General features: G+C 42.3%; 2 long non-coding RNA genes across 6 annotated transcripts in view; both read left to right on the top strand.

Moving 5' to 3' along the window:
- LOC147374034 (uncharacterized) overlaps positions 1–14,857 on the top strand; it is a 38,569-nt gene extending 23,712 nt beyond the window's left edge. For 2 of the 5 annotated variants that reach the window (XR_015162340.1, XR_015162342.1), the window contains exons 2-3: positions 3,928–4,081; positions 12,026–14,857. This is a non-coding gene — a long non-coding RNA (uncharacterized LOC147374034). Of the gene's footprint in view, positions 1–1,604; positions 1,678–3,927; positions 4,082–6,906; positions 7,444–12,025 lie in introns of all 5 variants that reach the window. The other 3 variants (XR_015162341.1, XR_015162339.1, XR_015162343.1) reach the window with 3 other exon arrangements.
- A 1,676-nt stretch (positions 14,858–16,533) lies between these two features.
- The window catches only part of LOC147374033 (uncharacterized), a 37,973-nt gene continuing 32,597 nt past the window's right edge, over positions 16,534–21,909 (top strand). Inside the window, exons 1-2 of the long non-coding RNA XR_015162345.1 lie at positions 16,534–17,083; positions 19,044–20,186. This is a non-coding gene — a long non-coding RNA (uncharacterized LOC147374033). The remainder of the gene's footprint in view (positions 17,084–19,043; positions 20,187–21,909) is intronic.

Genomic DNA, 21,909 nt, shown 5'->3' with positions numbered 1-21,909 from the left:
GGGATGTTCTGAGTCTTCCCTTCTTCTCGTATCAAATAAAAGTTATATTCTTAGCTCCCTGGATTCTTATGAGTGTTAAATTAGATAACATGTATGAAGCACCTAGTACCATTTGCTTGGCACCTGGTGTGGACTAAACAATGTATTTGCTTTTGTTTCTTCAAGGCACCTGGTAGTCTTGTTTATTCCTAAGTGAGCAGATTCACTTCTGTTGTAATCAGTACATTCAGTTCTTGTTTTCAGGCCATTGACTCTTGGATATAGATATATCTGAAGGGATGATAGAGAGCCTTCCAGGGGAATTTTTGTTCACCACATTAGGACAGCAGTCCTATGAACATCTGACTGCCCCAGAACACATGTTCTACCTAGATAATCTGCCCATGGTAATCTCAGTTTTGAGTATATCAGAATAGGCTCGGAATTTGTACAGATTTCTCTCTTTCTCAAGAGTTGGCACTTGTTATTCTGGAAGAAAATACTAAAAATATAGCCTCCCTTAAAATTTCAACACCTCACATCACAATAATTTCTTGGTTTACAGAAAAATAAACTCCCCTAATTCCCTTGACACCTCTTACTTTGTTCTTTGGATTCTTGGATGAGTGGATGAACAGAGAACAAAGGTCAAATGATCATGCTGATCTTTTCTTGCCGCTTAGGGTCCCTTCTGCTACAACTGACTCTGACTTTATTGAGCAGATTGGGCAGAGTGAGAAGACAGAGTTTCAGTATTTAGCAGTTTGATCATCACTCATCGTAGAGTGTGACTTTAAGTAATCTCTCATTCTCTCAATGGCCTCCTCTCAGAATGTCATTGTTTTGCTATTTGGAGCTTTCTCAGGAAAGCAAATGTGTGCTTTGGCTTACCATTACGAATGTTATAGAGAAACAAAATCATAAATTTATAAAACATTGAAGCTGGATTGAAAGGCAAAGTGTTTTGTTCAAAGTTGCAAAGCTTGTTTGTGGATGAGTCAAGACCAGACCCTTTTTTTGTCTCTCAGTTCAGTTCAAATTCTTAGATATTTTATACATTAAAGTTAGAGCCATCAGAACAATCCTCTGCCCTCTCCCTTCACCCCATGCTACCTGTTGTAATAAGTAGCTGTGTGAGCAGTAACTGTGGGAGATTTTTCTGCTTCAATATTCCCAATGTAATATTGGGAAAGTTTTTCATATTATAATGAAAACACCAATGGAGCAGCATATGTGAAACTTAATCATAATTTAAAAGAATATATTTATTTGACTAAAGCTTTTGTAAGAGAAAATTCCTTTCCCTCATTGCAAGGCTCTATACCATCTTTCTAATTCAATTCTTTTCTCATCAACCTCATGATAACTCACAGCCCATAACAAAACATGGAGACATTATAGGAAGCTGCAAGTCTGCCCTTGTGACATTTGCTTTAAATTTAGGTGGTTGCCTTCAGAAACTATAAATATCTAAGCTATTTCTTAGGTCTTTCCCCATGTCAGGTTTAACAGATGAGCCAAATACAGAAATTACATAATCTATGGGTCATCTAGAAAAATTATTGCTTAATTTGTGTATTTATTCAACATGTTTACTGATTACTTAATGCCAGATTCTCTGCTAGGTGCTGAGGACAAAATGATGAGCAAAAGAAGACAAGACATCATTTCTGTTCCCATGGACTCTCTGAAATGAATGTTAGTGTCCCCTCAGCTTTCATATTTGTAACACTGAGGTCCTAATCTATGAGGAACTCATAGTGGAAAGTTGTTGCTGAATCATGAAAAGATGCTGGGATTCTTGGCCTCTGGAGGAGAAGAATTCAATCCAGGGCCAGAGACGAGGCTGATCGCTAAGATCTTTTGTGTAATAAAGTTTTATTAAAGTATAAAGGAGATAGAGAAAGCTTCTGACATAGGCATCAGAAGGGGGCAGAAAGAGTACCCCCTTGCTAGTGTTAGCAATGGAGTTATATACTCTCTAATTAGTTATTACAGTGAATCAAAAGAATGTCTGGAGGTTGTCCCTCACTAGACCTACTCCCATAATTTACATTTTAAGATAATAGGATTAGCCAGAAGGTTTTTTCCAGAGACTGTCCTCGAGCAGGATACATTATTGTTGTATAATCCTAAGGAATGTAGAGTGAAAAAAAAATTTTTGTCCTTTCTTCCTCCATGAGAATTCCAGATGCCTCTCTCCCTGGGGACCCCTAGACTTCTTATCAACCTGCCTAGGAAATGACTCTCTCAATAGGATTATGAGGACCTCATAGTGGATTATGAGGTCCAAATCCACTATGGCTGGATTTGGAGGTGGGCCTTTAAGGAAGTATTTAAGATTAAATAAAGTAATGAGGATGGTGCCCTGATCTGATATAATTAGTGTCCTCATAAGAAGAGACACCAAAGTGTGCTTTCTCTCTGTGTGTGTATGTGTCTTGTGAGGACATAGCTAGAAGGAGATTGTCTGCAAGCCATGAAAAGAGCAGTCATCAGACACTAGCCCTGCTGGCACCCTCATCTTCCAGCCTCCAGCACTGGGTGAAACAAATGTTTATAATTTAAGCCACCCGGTCTTTTGTAGTTTCTTATGACAATCCTGGCTGGCTAAGGCATGGGACCATATTCTAGCAAGGAGAATGAATGTCACTCTTGGAGTCACAATATGAGTTTCAAGTTATAACTGCAACAAGTAACTACAAAGGATGTCTCTGTGGAGAGATCAGGGAAGTGGCCCTGGGGAATTGAGACTGGGCTGAGCTCAGAAAGAAGAGGAGGTTTCCTTGCCCAAGGTGGTGGTATGGGGTGGTGCCCATGGAAAGACCCTCTTGGGCAAGTTCAGTGATGGGAAGGAGAGAAGTGTGTTCAAGGGCCTGGACAAGAGCAGTGCAGCCTGAATGCAGACAGTGACTGGGGGTCAGCCCCAGAGGATGCTGTAAGGTTGGCTTCATTCACGCAGTGCCATCTACTTCATGGATGTTTGTGTTTACTCAACAGAGATTTGAAACTGCTCAAGTGTTTAGAACAGTCACCTGATCAGATTTTAAAAAAACTTGTTCTATCTGCATAGTGCCTAGAAGGGTGTTCAGAGCCAATGTGGGAACTGGTGAGAAGGGTAAAGTTGAGGTTCAGCAGTGTCCTTATGGGTATCACAGCACATGGGTTGGGGGGGGTGTCCATCTGTCCTCAGAATGGCAGAGCAGAGCGGAGATTGGTGTGGCTGGAATCCCAGGACTCCTAGCCTCTGGCCCCAGGCAGCCCCATCTTTGGCTGCTCAGAAGGAGGGTAAGAGGCTGGTTTATGTGGTGTGCTCATTCATGGTCTCTGTAGGTCATGGGCAACATGAGGGCCCCTAGCACTAGCTGCTCCACTACATCAGGCTAAGCTTTGCAACTGCCAGTTGCAAACACACCCAGTGTTTCACTGCTGCCCAAGAAGCAGACGTGCAGCTTCCTGTGAGGTCTGGGAAAGCCTAGAAGGGATCCCATGGGAGTAGTTCAAGACAGCAACCTGCAATCTGTCTCCACCTGGAGCAGACACTTCTGTTCACAGCTGACACCGTTTTGCAGTAGTTTTCAGGCTGGCAGCAGAGTGTCTTCAAAGTTTGAGTTCTATCATTACATTGATAAAACTTGATGAGAAAGCACTTGATTGAATTAAAATAATCCACTTTAATACATTTTAGTTGGTGTTCTGAGTCTGTGCTGTATTTTCCATTATATTTTATGCATTAAAAATTAGAATGTGGAGAAATGTTGCTACATTTTGTGTATTAATCTTGTATCCAGAAACCTTGTTAAACTTGCTTACTTTTTTCAATAATTTATTGAGTAATTCTATGTAAATGGTTGTATCATATTCAGATACTGACAATTTTAGCTTAATTTTTTTGATAAGACAACTATTTTTATTTCAATCTTTTTTTTTCCTATTTTTCTCATTAAGTGGAAAAGGGTGATAAATGGACCCAAACAAAAGCCCCATGCTGAGGACTGAAGAGTTGCCCCATCGAATTTTAACCATTCAACTCATAAGATGGGGCCCAGAGGGAGGCAGAGAAATCCTCACAGGGAAGATAGTGATCATAGAGACCTTGAAGGTGAGTAGAAGCTCAATGGAGAAAGATAGGGTGGTGTCACATGCAGAGAAAATAATTGCAGGATAGTTTATCCATATTTTTATTACTTTCTATGTTTTCTCTCCTGCTGACTGTTGCTTCATATCCAATCCCTGATGGATATTTTTTGGGATATAAGCCTGTGATAAACTTTATTTGAGATTTTTCTATATGATCTATCAATAGAATACATATTTTTCAAAAAAGATTTTTGTATTTCATGTGTAGCATATAAAGATGCTTAAAACTCAATGTCTAATCTATCATTTCATTTCCACTTTATTTTAATGTTTTATATTAGCAAGTCCTTTGCCCAACAGAAATCTTTTATATTTTGATTTAATTCTTAACTCTGTTAGGAATTTATTTTGATAGGTATATGGGATAAGAACTTATTATCTTTTTGGTTACAAACTGCAAGTCATTTTCCTAACGTAAAATAGCCCATATCCCATTTTTTTTTCTAATGGATCCTTTAACATATACTAAATTCTTATATACATTAAAGTCTACTCTGCTCATTATTTTATTCTATTAAAATCTGCTAGAGCAAGGGAAGGGTCTTTAAGTCTGAAGAGCCAGCATGAAACCTGGAGCATAGGAGGTACATAAGACGTATTCATTGAATAATGTGTTAATGTGCTTGTTCTTGATGACAAGACTTCACAAAGAAGGCTCAAATAATGGAGCCTGTTCTGTGATTCTAAGATAGTAAGTCCATGGATATGTTCTCCTTTGCTCCAGTCCTACAGAAATGACCCATCATGAACAGAAGCAGATTTACTTTCTCATTCCTGGACCATCTGTCTTTCCTAAAGTGGTTCATAGAAGGTGAAGGCTGGGAGATCTCAGCTGAGCTCCTGGCTTATGCTGGAGGGAGAGCTAGACTTAGAGAAGCAATGCTTTTCCAGAGTACAGTTAGCTCTGACACTCACCGTAAAAATCATTTACTAAATGTTAGAAGGGGCTGAACCTAATTAGGGACAGCAGGAAGAAATCACATCACTGCCTTGTGAGCTGCAAAGCCTTGCAGCTTCCAGCAATCATGGCATCGTCACAATGTCTGCCATAAATATTATTCTTGGAATCTAAACGGAGGTTCCTAGAAATCAGTGGTTTGGGGCAGGCTTCCGTTTTGCTGCAAATAACCATGATGTGTTACAGCTGCCTGTGGTCAAGTTGCCTCATGGATGTCAGGGTTGAGGGGCAGGGGTGGAGATGAGTGGCCCAGAGTGCCACACTGGGACTCTGCACTGTCATGTAAGGAGCTGAGGGGCTGCGGACCAAGAATGGTGGCTCATGCAGTGTAAGCCCCTAGAGCCAAGGCTGGCCTTGATGGCTACGTGCTGTAACTGGGTCAGGCATGGTAGTTAAGCAGGCTGGGATATTGGCAACCCTGGTGGAACAGGGAATAGGAGTGGGAAGAAGCAGGGAGACTGACCTAGTTAGAGAGAAAGCCCCTGGGAGAAGCAAGCCCATAACCTGGAAGCACATGGCCATTTTCCTCTCTCTCTCTCTCAAACTTTAATTTATTGTGGTAAGAACTCAACCTGAGATTTTCCCCTTTAACAAACATTTGTGTGAGTAGTATGGTCCAGTAGACTATAGGCATGATGCTCTGCAGCCAATATGTAGTTATCTTACTTGACTGAAACTTTATCCCTAATGACTAATAGCTCCCCATCTCCCCCTTGTTCCTGGCAGTAACTACCCTCCTCTTCCAACCTATGACTTTGACTATTTTAGCTTCCTCAGAGCAGTGAATCATGCAGTATTTGTCTTTCTGTAGCTGGTTTATTTCTCTTAGTGTCATGTCCTCCAGGTTCATATGTGTGTCCGTGGTTGTATATGGCAGAATTAGCTTCTTTTGGAAGGTTGAGTGGTATTCCACTAGTAACACAGCAGAGAGGGAGGGAAGGACGCTCCTCCTGGGCAGCTGTTACCAGATCTGGAAGGCCATGTTATCTGGACCATGTCATATCTACCACTCCAGTTCCTGATCACGACTGCCTTGCAACTTCCCTCCCCACGTTTACAAAATATTTGATCTGAGCAAGTAGTTACTTTTCTTTGCCACATGTACCTCAATGTTACATGTGTACTGTAAGAATAAAATGTTTGATCTGAGGTGTTTGAATCATGACTAACACAGGGGTTAGGAAAAGTACTGCAAGCTATGTCGCTTCAGTCATGTCTGACTCTTTGCCACCCTATGGAGTGTAGCCTGCTAGGCTTCTCTGTCTGTGGGATTCTCCAGGTAAGAAAACTGGAGTGGGTTGCCATGCCCTCTTCCAGGAGATCTTCCTGATCCAGGGATCGAACCTGCGTCTCTTACATCTCCTTCATTGGCAGGAAATGTTCTTTGGGTTCTTTACCACTAGCACCACCTGGGAAGCCTCAGGACAAGTACTGAAAACCAGTGAAATCACAGGGTTTCTGGGGAACCATGGGGTGGGAAGTGGGAGAGGAGAGGGAAGACAAAAATGGAAGACATTGCCCACTTGTCCAGAAATAAGGAACTTCTGAAGATAAGCACTAATACAGAATTTCTGAAATAGCAACATTATTTTTGATGTCTGTAGAAAAGGCTGGAGAGAATTAATTTCCACAACTAAGCAAAACTGTCTTGGGACCACAGGCTAGATGTGACATTCTCAGTTACTGCCTATGTTAACCTGGTGCTGGCCTTCAAACTGCTGTCAGTTTCAGTTGCATATGTTCAAATGCTTCCTGATGCAAACTTATTCTGTTCATTTGGGAAATGTGACCCTGTCCTTTTTGTCTTATTTTCATTTATGTTCAACTAGTGAGAAACTCAAGATGGTGGCATAGAAGGATGTGCGCTCATCTTCTCCTGAGAGAACTCTAAATTTACAACTCACTTCTGAACAACCATCGACAGGAGAATGTTGGATCCTACCAGAAAAAGACCCTATGTCCAAGGGCAAAGGAGAAGCCCCAGCAAGACAATAGGAGGGGCAAAATTGCATTTAGAATCAAACCCCATACTCACCAGAGACACTTGGAGGGCTCAAACGAAACCTTGTGTGCCCCAGGAGACTCCACAGAGACTGAGCCAGACCTGTCTTTGAGTGTTTGAATGTCTCCTGTGGAGATATGGGTCAGCAGTGGCCTGCCGCAAGGGCAGGGGCTCTGGGTGCAGCAGACCTAGGTATGGCATAAGCCCTCTTGGAGGAGGTCGCCATTAACCCCACCAAAGAGCCACTAGAACTTACACAGGACTGGGAAAACAGACTCTTGGACGGCACAAACAAAACCTTGTTCGCACCAGGATCCAGGAGAGAGGAGCAGTGACTCCACAAGAGACTGACCCAGACTTGTCTGTGAGTGTCCAGGAGTCTCTGGCAGAGGCATGGGTCGGCGGTGGCCTGCTTCAGGGTAGGGGGCACTGAGTGCAGCAGTGCATGCACAGGACCTTTTGAAGGAGGTCACCATTATCTTCATTACCTCCATCATAGTTTGGCCTCAGATCAAATAACAGGGAAGGAACACAGTCCATGAACAGAGAATTGGATTAAACATTTACTGAGCATGGCCCCACCCATCAGAAAACGACCCAGTTTCCCCCTCACTCTCTCCCATCAGGAAGCTTCCAAAAGTCTTTATCGTTCTCCATCAGAAGGCAGACAGAATGAAAACCACAATTACAGAAAACTAATCAAACTGATCACATGGACCACAGCCTTGTCTAACTCAGTGAAACTATGAGTCATGCCTTGTAGGGTCACCCAAGACGGACGGGTCATAGTGGAGAGTTCTGATAAGATGTGGTCCACTGGAGAAGGAAATGACAAAGCACTTCAGTATTCTTGCCTTGAGAACCCCATGAACAGTATGAAAAGGCAAAAAGATAGGACACTGAAAGATGAATTCCCCAGGTCAGTAGGTATCCAATATGCTACTGGAGATCAGTGGAGAAATAACTCCAGAAAGACTGAAGAAATAGAGCCAAAGCAAAAACAACATCCAGCTGTGGATGTGACTGGTGATGGAAGTAAAGTCCGAAGCTGCAAAGAACAATATTGCATAGGAACCTGGATTGTTATGTCCATGAATCAAGGCAAATTGGAAGTGGTCAAAGAGGAGATGACAAGAATGAACATTGACATTGTAGGAATCGGTGAACTAAAATGCACAGGAATGAGTGAATTTAACTCAGATGACCATTATATCTACTACTGTGGGAATCCCTTAGAAGAAATGGAGTAGCCATCATAGTCAACAAAAGAGTTTGAAAGGTAGTACTTGGATGCAGTCTCAGAAATGACAGGATGATCTCTGTTCATTTCCAAGACAAACCATTCAATATCATGGTAATCCAAGTCTATGCCCCAACCAGTAATGCTGAAGAAGCTGAAGTAGAACGGTTCTGTGAAGACTTACAAGACCTTTTAGAACTAACACCCCAAAAAAGATGTCCTTTTCATTACAGGGGACTGGAATGCAAAAATAGGAAGCCAAGAAACACCTGGAGTAATAGGCAAATTTGGCCTTGGAGTACAGAATGAAGCCAGATAAAGGCTAATAGAGTTTTGCCAAGAGAATGCACTGGTCATAGCAAACACCCTTTTCCAACAACACAGGAGAAAACTCTACACATGGACATCACTAGATGGTCAATACTGAAATCAGGTTGATTATATTCTTTGCAGCCAAAGATGGAGAAGCTCTATGCAGTCAGCAAAAACAAGACCGAGAGCTGACTGTAGCTTAGATCATGAACTCCTTATTGCCAAATTCAGACTGAAATTGAAGAAAGTAGGGAAAACCACTAGACCATTCAGGTATGACCTAAACCAAATCCCTTATGATTTACAGTGAAAGTGACAAATAGATTCAAGGGATTAGATCTAATAGACAGAGTGCCTGAAGAACTACGGATGGAGGTTTGTGACATTGTACAGGAGACAGGGATCAAGACCATCCCCAAGAAAAAGAAATGCAAAAAGGCAAAGTGATTGTCTGAGGAGGCCTTACAAATAGCTGAGAAAAGAAGAGAAGGGAAAAGCAAAGGAGAAAAGGAAAGATATACCCATTTGAACACAAAGTTCCAAAGCATAGCAAGGAGAGATAAGAAAGCCTTCCTTATTGATCAATGCAAAGAAACAGAGGAAAACAATAGAATGGGAAAGACTAGTGATCTCTTCAAGAAAATTATAGATACCAAGGGAACATTTCATGCAAAGATGGGCACAATAAAGGAAGGAAATTGTATGGACCTAACAGAAGCAGAAGATATTAAGAAAAAGTGGCAAGAATACACAGAAGAACTATAAAAAAGTGATCTTCATGACCCAGATAATCATGATGGTGTGATCACTCACCTAGAGCCAGACATCCTGGAATGCAAAGTCAAGTGGGCCTTAGGAAGCATCACTATGAACAAAGCTAGTGGAGGTAATGGAATTCCAGTGGAGCTATTTCAAATCCTAAAAGATGATGCTGTGAAAGTGCTGCACTCAATATGCCAGCAAATTTGGAAAACTCAACAGTGGCCACAGGACTGGAAAAGATTAGCTTGCATCCAATCCCAAAGAAAGGCAATGCCAAAGTATGTTCAAACTACCACACAGTTGCACTCATCTCACACACTAGCAAAGTAATGCTCAAAATTCTCCAAGCCAAGCTTCAACAGTACATGAACCATGAACTTCCAGATGTTCAAGCTGGATTTAGAAAAGGCAGAGGAACCAGAGATCAAATTGCCAACATCTGTTGGATCACTGAAAAAGCAAGAGAGTTCCAGAAAAACATCTACTTCTGGTTTACTGATTATACCAAAGTTTTTGGCTGTATGGATCACAACAAACTGGAAAATTCTTAAAGAGATGGGAATACCAGACCACCTTACGTGCCTCCTGAGAAATCTGTATGGAGGTCAGGAAGCAACAGTTAGAACCAGACGTAGAACAACAGACTGGTTCCAAATTGGGAAAAGAGTACGTCAAGTCTGTATATTGTCACCCTGCTTATATAACTTATATGCAGAGTACATCATGCGAAATGCCGGGCTGGATGAAACACAAGCTGTAATCAAGATTTCCAGGAGAAATATCAATAACCTCAGATATGCAGATGATACCACCCTATGGCAGAAAGTGAAGAACTAAAGAGCCTCTTGATGAAAGTGAAAGAGGAGAGTGAAAATGTTTGCTTAAAACTCAACATTCAGAAAACAAAGATCAGGCACCTGGTCCCATCACTTCATGGCAAATAACTGGAACAGTGTCAGACTTTTATTTTTTTTTGGCTCCAAAATCACTGCAGATGGTGACTGCAGCCATGAAATTAAAAAACCCTTGGTACTTGAAAGAAAAGCTATGACCAACCTAGACAGCATATTAAAAAGCAGAGACATTGCTTTGCCAGCAAAGGTCCATCTAGTCAAAGCTTTGGTTTTTCCAGTAATCACATATGGATATGAGAGTTGGATTATAAAGAAAGCTGAGTGCAGAAGAATTGATGCTTTTGAACTGTGGTGTTGGAGAAGATTCTTGAGAGTCCCTTGGACAGCAAGGAGATACAACCAGTCCATCCTAAAGGCAATCAGTCCAGAATATTCATTGGGAGGACTGATGCTGAAGCTGAAACCCCAATATTTTGGCCACCTAATGAGAAGAACTGACTCATTGGAAAAGACCCTGATTCCAGGAAAGATTGAAGGCGGGAGGAGAAGGGGACAACAGAGGATGAGATGGTTGGATGGCATCACTGACTTGATGGACATGAGTTTGAGCAAGCTCCAGGTGTTGGTGATGGACAAGGAAGCCTGGCATGCTGCAATCCATAAGGTCTCAAAGAGTTGGACATGACTGAGTGACGGAACTAAACTGAGTGAGAAACTCAACCTGAGTTTTACTTGAAAGTTACTTTTCATGTAATGATCACTCATTCCCAGGACAACTGAATACTATATGCTGTTTCTACAGGGTTTCTGGTTAGCGATCATTTTTTTCCCTGTAGATTCTTGGCCTGGAATTTTATAGTAAAAGACTGAAGAAAGCATGAAAGCAGAAACACTTTTAAGATAAGCACACTTTTGAGATAAGGAGAGGCAAGACCAGTTCTGCAGAGAAGGCCATGTGTGGAGCAGCAGAGGAAAGGGAGATGGAAAAGGAAGCAGAGCGCCTGCAGGACAGGTGGGCAGGGTCCAAGTGACCCCTCACAGAGGTCCCGGACTGAGTGTAGTGCCCACTCAGAGCAGTGCTCCAGACTCTCATGGACCTGCAATCAGCCTGAGCTGGCACAGAATGAACACCATGAGTTTGCATTTGGCAATTGTTATGGGCCAAATCTGGAGAAGGCAATGGCACCCCACTCCAGCACTCTTGCCTGGAAATTCCCATGGACGGAGGAGCCTGGTGGGCCACAGTCCATGGGGTCGCTAAGAGTCGGACAAGACTCAGTGACTTCACTTTCACTTTTCAGTTTCATGCATTGGAGAAGGAAATGGCAACCCACTCCAGTGTTCTTGCCTGGAGAATCCCAGGGATGGGGGAGCCTCGTGGGCTGCCGTCTATGGGGTCACACAGAGTTGGACACGACCGAAGCGACTTAACAGCAGAAGCAGCATGGGCCAAATCATGTTACCTCCAAATTTGTATGTTGAAGTCATAATCTCTAGGACCTCAGAATGTGACTGTGTTTGGGGACAGGGTCATTGAAGGGGTGATTAAGATGAAGTGGAGTCCTAACCCCATAGGACTGGTGTCCTTATAAGAAGAGGAGATCAGGGGACCTTCGTGGTGGTGTGGTGGTTAAAACGGCACTTTTCAATGCAGGGGGTGCAGGTTTGATCTCTGATCAGGGAGCTAAGATCCCTTGCCTCATGGTCAAAGGACCAAGGTGCAAAACAGAAACAATACTGTAACATAATCAATAAAGACTTTTTTTTTTTTTTAAAAGGGAGATCAAGATCCAGACATGCAGAGCAGGATGACCATGTGAGGATACGGGGAGAAGACAGCCATCTATCTGCCAAGAGAAGAGACCTCTTGAGGAACCAGTGTAGCCTACACCTTGATCTCGAACTTTTAGCCTCCAGGACTGTGAGAGAGCACGTTTCTCTGTGGTGTTTGTTATGGCCATGGTAGCCATATCTTATAAGGGATATAAGACTGCTAATAACCATTGAGAGAGGTCTACTGTTGTTGGGGCTGGGAAGTGACAAGATTAGGGGAATTAGGGAGATTCCTCACTTCATGGTTGCTGAGAAAGGTTTGAATTTGAGGAAGAAAGATCTCTTTCTGGGAAGTTTGTCTCACCTCCTCTCCCTTTTTACTGAATAGTACATTCTAGGCATGTATTTTATACCATTTGGCTCCCCATAAGGCCCCCTAGTATGGATCCTGACCCAGGTTGTGTTGAAAGCTCCAAGATGCTGCTTTTTCCCAGGCCCAGGTGCCTCTGCAGTTGGAGCAGAGTCTGTTCACAGCTCTGGAAGCTCTTCAGCCTGGGTCAGGGTTTGGGGGGCCCCTGTATCTGCCTAAGTTCTGGGTCATCCTGGCCACACTTTTACTTGCCCTCCTTGTTCACTGGAACTTGATAACATGGTACAGCTTTTGGCAAGTAGCTGGCCCCTCCCCCTACCTCTGTAATTGCCCTCAGATTCTCTGCTCTGTGGGGTTCTCTGCTACTTCTGCCTGCCCATCATCCTGGGCCATGGACTCAGATGGATGGGAGTTCAGGTGTCAGCTCCTTCTGGGGGTGGTGAGTGAAAGTTGCTCAGTCATGCCAGACTGTTTGTGACCCCATGGACTATAGCCCACCAGGCTCCTCTGTCCATGGAATTCTCCATCCAAGAATACTGGAGGGGATTGCCATTCCCTTCTCCATGGGATCTTCCTGACCCAGGGATCAAACCTGGGTCTCCTGCATTGCAGACAGATTCTTAACTGTCTGAGCCACCAGACCAAAGGACACCCTATCAGCAAACAGTGCAGTTTCATGGTCCAGGGATCTCTCTGCTTGGCCAGGACCTGAATATCCTGGAAAAGAGATACCCTTGCTGAAGTGGGGCCAAGTGGGTTGGGGGCCTCTGGGTGCAGGAAGATGGGAAGACCGAATGCCAGCTGGAGGGAAGAAGAGGCCTTTAAACTAGGGACCTTGAGTCTGCGGCTCAAGTTCTATCTGCATGCAAATCATCTGAGGAGTTTCTGAAAAAGGTTCTGGTGCAGGAATACCCATGTCGGCATCCTCCCCAAGCAGTCCTGAGGCAGGAGCTCCCCAAATCCCTTTTGAGAAACATTGCCCAAGCTAGTCCACTGTTGTGATTTCTTCATGGGCAGAGTCTTCACGACCACTCTTTGCTTATTTGCATGAGGATATCTATTTGTGACTTAAGGAGAATATGAAGTATAAAATACAGAGCAGGACTTCCCTGGTGGTCCAATGGTTGGGAATCCTTCTTGTGATGCAGGGCACATGGGTTTGATCCCTTGTCCAAGAGGATCTAACATGCCTCGGGGTGGCTGAACCCACGTGCCATAACTACTGAAGCCTGCATGCCTAGCACACATGCTCAGCAACAAGGGAAGGCACTACAATGAGAAGCCTGTGCTTTGCAACTAGAGAAAACCGGCGTGCAGCAACAAGGACCCAGTGTAGCCAAAAGTAAAATGAATAAATGAAGTAAATAAATAAAAACAAAATACAGAGCAGATTTAAGTTGAAAAATACAGATGAAGAAATGCAAGTTGTATCGGTGCCTGTGCCCTGACTCTTACCAGCCCCAGGGGTTTGTCAGCCTCCAGTCCCAATGCTCATGGGACAGAGACAGACGATAGACATGTGAAAATAGTGAAAAGAAATGCCAACAAGGCAATGAAAAGTGAAGAATCATTGAAGGAAACGTTTTAAAACTTGAGTGGGTAAAATGATAACTCTAAAACAAATGATGAAAAAGAGGAATAGTTAGCAAAAGTATAATAAGAATCAGCTAAATAACAAAAGCAAAGAAATATTACTAAAACTAGTGAAATGGAAAATTAGCCTAGAAGTCCATTATGAAAGAAAAAGTATTAGGAGACTGAGGGAAGGAAAAATACATGGGGCATGGTGGGGGCTAAAAAAGACCTAAATGAATACAAAATAATTACAAAGAAAAACAGATAAACATGAAAAGACTGCTTCTTTTACTCTCTTTTTGAGATAGGGGGAAAAATGGAGAAAAGTAAAATCAGCAAACTTGACAGTTACAAAGATGGATGGTAAAAGATGGATAAGAATGCAAAAGGAAAGCAAAAACAGCATAAATAAGAAACACGGAATTTGTGAAACATGGCAGAGTTACAAGGGTTAAAGAGTTTTTAAAACAGAATAAATACATCCTCAAAGATTAGTAAACAAAAACAAACACACTGAAAAAAAATATCCCAGAGTTGAAAGCCAGCAAGTGGAAGGTGTCCACAGCTTGTCCTTGAGCGGGGACAGCTGGCTGGGCCCGGCATGGGGCTGGAGCTGCCTAGATGGTCCTTGCCTCAGACTTCACCTGGCACCTGGGCCTCAGTGACACTCCAGGCAGTTCCTGCATTTGTCAGGGGGAAGCCACCTGGAGCAGAAAAACACTTTCAACTGTATTGCACTGTATAGGGATGGTGACAGTTTACATGTCACCTTGGCCAGGCCACAGTGCCCAATAATTTGCTCAGAATTCTGTCTAGATGTTGCTGGAAAGATATTTCTAGATGTGATTGATATTTCCAATCCATTGACATTAAAGTAAAGCAAATAACCCTTCATAAAGTGGGTGCGTGCGTGTGTGTGTGTGTGAGTCACTTCAGTTGTGTCAGACTGTGGTGGAGACCCTATGGACTGTAGCCCACTTGGCTCTTCTGTCCATGGGATTCTCCAGGCAAGAATACTGGAGTGGGTTGCCATGTCCTCCTCCTGGGCATCTTCCCGACCCAGGGATCAAACCCACGTATCTTACATCTCCTACATCTCCTGCATTGGCAGGCAAGTTCTTTACCACTAGCACCACCTGGGAAGCCCCCATAATGTGAGTAGGCCTCATCAATCAGTTTGAAGATCATCAGAGCAAAGTTTCCCAAAGAAGGAGTTCTACTTCAAGACTGTGAGAGAAAAACCCTGCTTCAGTTTCTCAGATTCATTGCTGCAACTTCAACTCTGAATTTGCAACCTAAGGCTTGCCCTGCAGATTTTAGACTTTCCAGACCCCACAGTCGTATGAACCAATTCCTTACAATCTCTCTTTCTTCTATTGGTTCTGTTTCTCTGGAGAACCAACTAATATAAGAATTATTGTCTGCATCTTATCTCTATAGTAGCTGAGACTCTCCACACATGAGAAGTGCTAAGGCCCCTTGTTTCTTGTAGGTGCAGACAGGCAGTGGGTCCCAGTGTCCCAGGCCCTGAGACTTTGTGTAGTGGGAACATCTGACTGTGGGCCCTGACTGAGGACTGGTTCAGCAGCTTTTTTCCTATCTGTGAGTTGAGAATGCTTGTAGGGCATTTGTGATGATTCCAGATACTATGCTGATGAATATGCTGGATACATCAAAGACACTTAGGAAAAGGTGCTGAGTCTTGTCATTGAGAGTTATTTCCTGGTGCAGAGTAATGAGATGAGATGGGCAGGAACTAAAGAAGCAGGGAGGGGCTTCCCTGGTGGTCCAGTGGTTAAGAATCCTCCCAGCAATGTAAGGGACACCGGTTTGATCCCTGGTCCAGGAAGATCCCACATGTTGTGAGGCAATGAAGCCCGTGTGCCACAACTATTGAGCCAGCATTCTAGAGCCCTTGAACCATAGCTACTGAACCCACAGGCTGCAACCACTGAAGTCTGCAAGCCTAGAGCTTGTGATCCAAAATAAGAAAAGCCACTGCAGTGAAAAGCCCTCATGCTGCAACCAAGAGTAGCCCCATTCGCTGCAACTAGAGGAAGCCCATGCAAAGCAATGAAGATCTAGTATAGCCAAAATTAATAAATAAATCTTAAAAAAAAAAAAAGCAGAATGCACAAACTCAACTCTTCTTCTCATGGTCCATCCATTTAGAAGCAGCCCTTGGTGGAAGTTAAAACTACTCCTCCACTCATTTGTTTTCTGGGGTATCAGATCCTTTAAGAATTGAAGAATTAAGAAAGATCCAATCAGAGGAGGCTTTGGTGGTTTTCAAATAAGAGGGCATAGCCAGACATTTGGCATGTGGACTCTCCTGGGCAGGAAAGGAAATGACAAAGTGGGTTCCACATTCCTGTCATCCACCTCCCAGTCCTGGGCTTTGTAGAGAATGCTTGTGGCATCTGTCACTGAGCAGAGGGACTCTGGGATGGTGGTGCTGCATCCCATTGGGTCTCCTCTCAACTGGGCAGGAGGAAAGGCTGACTTTGAACAAGGTCATGTGGCCTTTAAAGATACGTGATCAAGAGCAAAGAACCACACCCATTCAGAAGCATATGAGCTCTGGGCTTGATTTTTCAGCCACCCTGTGGGAATCTCAAGGGAGATGGAATGAATAACATGGGTGTTCTGGCCGATTTTCTTAAAGGGGAGCTCAGGGCTGGGTTTCTTTAGAACAACAGGGATGAGTCATGCACTGGGAGCCCTCCCAGCCTTGGTCATGAACGTGGAAGTCCACATTCTCCTCCAGTTCCTTCTCCTCCAGGCTCCCAGGAGTATTGACTGTTACTCTGAACTCCCACAGTGACCTGGAATCTATTGATGAATGCAAGTAAATCTGGCTTCCAAACATACTTGTTTTAGGGATCAGGTGACCAGCTGGGGTAGAATCCTAGGGGTTATTGGAAGATCCTTCCAAAATTTGGTATCAAGGTTGAGCAAAGCCAAGCTGAAGGCTTGGAGAGGCAGCCATGGAAGCTGGGGTGGACTCAGCAACTAAGAGAACTTCCGGGTGGCAGTTGAGTTGGGCACCAAGGGACAGAAACATCAGCTGGAGGAGGAAGAACACATCAGGAGAGTTCGTTGCTCACCTTAGAGACAGGTGAGTATATGGTACAGGGCCACATGGGCTGAATTAAAGGTAGAGGCTGTAGATGCATGGGAGCTGGATTCTGTGTGTTGAGATTGTGCAAAGCCAGCTGGAATCTGCACTCTGCACCCCATGGCCAGATCTTTTTTAGAATGTTTTAATTTTTTTTTAATTTAACAGTGTGACTACTAAATCAACATAATTACAGTTCAAAAATGCTTCTTTCCTTCCAAGTGAACAGTAAATGAAGGTCACTCTTTAACCCAAATAACTAAATTACAAAATATGTGAAAGGCAAGATTTGTTCTGAAACCAAAACCACAAATTAAAATTATGAGGCAAGAAGTGTTAGAGAAATGTTTGACATTGATATTCGTGTCAGCAGTTGACCAAGTCAAACAAAAGTTTAACTCCTCAGTGTTTGCTGTAGAGATTGCTAGTGCCCACTTACATACATCCCATTCTCCACTCCTTGCTGGGCACAGGAAGACGCTACCTCTCAGCTGCCCCGCTCCTGCTTCTCGCCCACAGGCTGCAAGCAGAATTACCAGGTGTTTCTTCCTACCTGTGGCAGTCGAGAGCTCTTGCTGGCTGTGTCACCTGTGGAAGTCCCTGCCGGGGTGACAGACCCACATTTTGGAAGCTGCTTGGAGTTCAGAGCCACTGCTTAGAAGGTGGCTGCTCAGATCCATGATCTGTAAAGCCATAGACATTTTTGGCTTCATTGTTATCAATTACAAATTAGCCTATCTTGACTAATCCAGTGTTTGTTGGAATGTCAGGGTTATGTGTAAGCAACTCTATAACCCCTTAACTGAAACTCTCTGTTTGCATGCCTTATTCTTCATCTCTTTATTGAATAAACTCACTACTTAGCAAGACACTCAGGATACTTTGTAGTTTCTTCCCAGCCTGCTTTTTCTTTTGTCACTCCCAACACAAATACATCCCAATTCCACTTGGCCACACATGCTCTACTTGCCAGGCTTTAAAAAAAAGTTTTTTTTAAATTAATAAATGTAAAATTTCCCATTATCAGTCACTTATTAAAAAACAAGCCCTTATTTGTAAATTACATAGCATGTCTTCTCTCTATAGTATTGTGCATCCCAACAATAAACATATCCAATGCTTCCAAAAATTCACTTACATTTAAATAATATTCTTAAAGAGAATAATTGATGTGAAATTTTAAAATAAAAATTCAGGTCAGCTGTAATATGGGATATTGTATTATGGAATATTTTTAAAAGCAGAACACATAGAGGTTAACAAGCCAGCAGTTTTCACCTGGCTTTAGTTTCTGCATTATTTTTACTACCTCTCTCACTTCCTATGAAAGCTGTTCTTGCTAGTCTTTGAATATTATCTCTGTAGGCTTTCTCCTGCACCTCTACATTCTTGCTCACGTTGAACCTTTGAATTTGTCAATACATGCTACGTTCTTTGCTGTGTTTACTGAAAGAATAGTCCCCTTCAAAGCCAAGTTCAAAGATTTCTCTTTTGAAGCCACATGGCTCTCAGGGACTGAGGGCTGATTCTTTTACACCCTCTGAGCTATTGAGTTACACTTCCATTCTGGGGTTAATCATGATCCATGGTGGTTGGCTAGTGGCCTCTGTCTTTTCAACTCTACTCTGAATTTTGCAAATAAAATAGGAATGCAGAGAAGTATAATCTCATGCTTGACCCATGAGATATTGAAAGATCATTAGGTTTAAAGTTTTTCTTTTCTTTTCTTCTTTGTAGAAATGTGATAGTCACAGTTGTTATAATTATTGTTAGACATCCTTCTGCCCCTTAAAGATCTCAAGTCAGTGTTCGGAGTTCAGGGTGAGTCAATCAAAACAGTGTTTAGCTATGAGACCTTGATGGCTTTATATGAACACGGTTTTAGCCCCTCAAAATGGGGTAAATGGGGCAAATAATGTTGTCATTGTAAAAATAAATGCTGTCCTATCTCTAACACAAGGTCTGGCAAGGCATAGATTTACTGAATGGTAATTGTGACTAGCATCTTTGATGAAGCACAAGCTGGAATCAAGATTGCTGGGAGAAATATCAACAACCTCAGATATGCAGATGACACCACGCTTATGGCAGAAAGTGAAGAAAAACTAAAGAACCTCTTGATGAAAGTGAAGGAGAGTGAAAAAGTTGGCTTAAAACTCAACATTCAGAAAACTAAGATCGTGGCATCCGGTCCCATTACTTCATGGCAAATAGATCGGGAAACAGTGGAAACAGTGTCAGACTTTATTTTTGAGGGCTCCAAAATCACTGCAGATGGTGACTGCAGCCATGAAATTACAAGATGCTTACTCCTTGGAAGGAAAGTTATGACCAACCTAGACGACATATTAAAAAGCAGAGACATTACTTTGTCAACAAAGGTCTGTCTAGTCAAGGCTATGATTTTTCCAGTAAGTCATGTATGGATGTGAGAGTTGGACTATAAAGAAAGCCGAGCGCCGAAGAATTGATGCTTTTGAACTGTGGTGTTGGAGAAGACTCTTGAGAGTCCCTTGGACTGCAAGGAGATCCAACCAGTCCATCCTAAAGGAGATCAGTCCTGAATGTTCATTGGAAGGACTGATGATGAAGCTGAAACTCCAATACTTTGGCCACCTCATGCGAAGAACTGACTCATTGGAAAAGACCCTGATGCTGGGAAAGATTGAAGGCAGGAGGAGAAGGGGAGGACAGAGGATGAGATGGTTGGATGGCATCACCCACTCAATGGACATGAGTTTGAGTGAAATCCGGGAGTTGGTGATAGACAGGGAGGCCTGATGTGCTGTGGTCCATGGGGTCATGAACAGTCGGACACCACTGAGCGTCTGAACTGAACTGAACTGATCTTTGACTGCAATATTAAAGCAAGTTTGCTTCCTCAGACTGTGCCTCTCTTTTCACGGTAGGGGAATGAGATGCAGTGACCTGAATTTCATCTTGGAAAGGGATCTGAGTGTTGTTTTGTGGAAAGACAAGAGGATCATGGTCTCAGTAGATTCTTCCAAAACACACCTGGGCAGCTGCAGCTGGAGTCACCACCTGGTTACGTTTTGCTGATGCACATCCTCCAGGGTCCTTGGGAATCTGCAAGGTCTAACTGGTGAGTGAAACCGGGGATGGCGGGGCTGATAGGAAGCTCTTCTCCTGGTTCCTTCCAGCACTGCATATACGCATGAGTGTCTGCGGGCTCCCTGGATATAGTGCTGCTTTTGGCCATTGCTTCTTGTTTACTTTCTTAGAAAAAGTGGAAAGTTATTGCCTTGAAAGTTCACTTCTTCTTACCCAAGAAAGATGATAAATATTTCCTCCAAAAGTCATAAACATAAATGTTCATATGTGCTTTATTCATAATAACCAAAAACTGAAGACAACTTATATGGTCACCAAGAATGGAGAAGTAAGTACTGATATCCTCATGGTATATACCAGTGATAATATGTCTCACACATGAATGAATCTTGCAGTCTTTATGTTGAGTGAAAAAAATGAAAGGCAGAAAAAATATTCCATGATTTCAATATTTAAAAGACATGGTGATAGATGTTAGAAAAATAGTTACCCATTGGTAGGGTAGGGGAAGGTTAATTACTGACTGGGATGATGCATACAGAAAATTTATGGGTGTTCTGTTAATTTTGATCTGGGTGGATGTACCCACAGTTGCATACATTGATATATCTAAAATTTCACAGAGCTACACTAAGATTAGTTTACTTCATGTTAAGTCTCCATAAAAAATAAAATGAAAGAGTGAAATAGGGAGGAAGGGAGAGGGGAGATAAGAAGGGAGGGAGAAAAAGAGGGAGAGAGGAAAAGACTAAGAGGAGAAAAATTGGAGAAAATGAATACTAACTTTTTTACCTTGTCATTAAATGGAAGTAACCAGACAAATCACCCTTTTTTAAAAAAAAAATGAAGTTTTTTTTTTTTTTTTTAATTTACAATGTGTTAGTTTCTGGTATACAGCAGAGTGATTCAAATATATATATATCCATATTCTTTTCCATCATGATTTATCATAGGATATTGAATATAATTCCCAGTGTTATACAGTAGGACCTTGTTTATCCATTCTATATATAATAATTTGCATCTGCTAATCCCACTACTGACGCATCCCTCCCCAAGTCTCCTTCCCCTGGGTAACCACAAGTCTGTTCTTTATGTCTGAGTTTGTTTCTGTTTCATAGATAAGTTCATTTGTGTGACATGTATTAGATTCCATATATACATGTATATATATGTATGATATATAAATATACATGTATATATCATATATATGATGTATATATACATGTATATAAATATATGATGTCATATGGTATTTGTCTTTCTCTTTCTGATTTACTTCACAGTACAATAATCTCCAAGTCCATCCATGTAGTTACAAATAGCATTATTTCATTCTTTTTCTTTAATAACTGAGTAGTATTTTATTATATATATATGTACCACATCTTTATCGATTCATCTGTTAATGAACATTAAGATTGTTTCTATATCTTGGCTACTCTAAGTAATGCTGCTATGAACACAGGGATGCATGTATCTTTTCTAATCAAAATTTTGTCTGGATATATGCATAGAAGTGGAATTGCTAGATCATATGGTAACTCGATCTTTAGTTTTTTGAAGAACCTCCATACCATTTTCCAAAATGGCTGCACCAACTTACATTCCTACCACCCGTAAGAAGTTTTCCTTTTCTCCACACCTGCTCCAGTATTTATTTGTAGACTTTTTGGTGATGGCCATTCTGACCAGAGTAAGGTGGTACCTCATTGTAGTTTTGATTTGCATTTCTCCAATAATTAACAATGGAG

This window comes from Bos grunniens, chromosome 4 (assembly GCF_055505025.1).
Source record: "Bos grunniens cultivar Pamir isolate PY7600 chromosome 4, Bosgru_T2T1.0, whole genome shotgun sequence".
Taxonomy (NCBI): Eukaryota; Metazoa; Chordata; class Mammalia; order Artiodactyla; family Bovidae; genus Bos; species Bos grunniens.
Note: the sequence above shows the minus strand (reverse complement) of the source record. Positions and strands in the feature narration are given on the sequence as shown.